Genomic DNA, 1,422 nt, shown 5'->3' on the forward strand with positions numbered 1-1,422 from the left:
ACATATCAACATGAAGTATAGTTCTGAAGATCTCGTCGAGGCGGATTTAATGGTGAAAACGGATTTTTAATTCGATTTTTTAATTAAGAGATAAACATTTTTAAGCTAAAAACCAAAAAAATTCTGGTGATGTCATCTGTTCACATGTGGCAAAATGAATGGTAAAAGAAGCGTGTGAACGATGTGCAAGATACCACACATGTGGACATTGGTTTTTTTCCTTAAATATACTTATATACTAGCATGCGGAGGCGCGACGCGCGACCGCGCCCGTCAAAGAGCATATGTGTGTATGTAGGTTGTCTTTTGTTTTAGTGCGAAGAGATGTGGCTATGGATTTGAAGGCGAGCCCGTGACGCGTGTGTTCTTATTTGTTAGCTATATTAATGCAAGTCATTTTGTGTTGCGTGCATCATGATGCTAGAATTTTATTTTGCATATAACATGGTAAACAAAGGTAACGTTAGCAGATGTGCCTGCTTCTTTAGGGCATCTTCAATGACAACTCATAAATTTCCTCCTGCATCCGTCCACAAACACGGATGCAGGAGGCCGTCATCCAACCGTAGCCGTATATCCGGCATTCCTCATTTTTTTAAGGAAATCGATTAGTTTCATCCGGCTGTAGACTGCCCAATCAACAACCGTCTTGTGTGACGGACACGTGTCCTGTGGGCCAGGCACTGCATCTCATCCTTATCTCCACCGCCGCACCTGAGCCACTCATTCGTCTTCTTCTTCCTCCAAATCCCGTTGAACTCCACTCCCCTGCAACCTTTCTTATGGATCTCATCCATGCTTTCTGCCTCAACTCCGGTAGCTCGGCCACCACAAACTAGACTCCAACGATGTTGTGAGCTATGCAACTCTAGCTGCTCTGGCCACCGCGCTCCTGCTTCAACGCGGCGGCTTCGTCCATTGTTCCTACAGTCTTCTTGCATGTGCTTGTGGTTAGGGGGACGCTAGTACAAAGGAAGCTTGCCTGCGTCGAAAGACGAATTTGACTAGTGTTGCAAGTCGGGCCACCATGATGCAAGATGTCGCTGCTGGAAGCACTGCAGCAACGTCGGCTGCTGCCAGCGCGACGACTGCACGGACTGCTCGGACATGCTGCGACCGTGGCGCGACTTCTTCGGCGATGTTGCGACGGATGCTACGATGGCGTCCTAGCTGCGACGATGCTGCTGCGATGGCAGCGAGCCGGCTCCTACAAGCATGACGGTGGCCCGACTGCTCGGCGATGCAGCAACAGCGGTGTGGCTTCTCTGGTGATGTTGCACCGGAGGTGCATCTTCTCCGGCGATGTTGTGACGACTAGGCGGTGGTGACACTACTGTGATGGCGCCGAGTGGGTTGCAGAAGTGTCGATTGCTGCGAGCGCGATGGAGGTCGGCTGCTCGGCAGTGGACGGTTGCCTGGCTT

Source organism: Triticum dicoccoides, chromosome 2A, assembly GCF_002162155.2.
Source record: "Triticum dicoccoides isolate Atlit2015 ecotype Zavitan chromosome 2A, WEW_v2.0, whole genome shotgun sequence".
Classification (NCBI taxonomy): Eukaryota; Viridiplantae; Streptophyta; class Magnoliopsida; order Poales; family Poaceae; genus Triticum; species Triticum dicoccoides.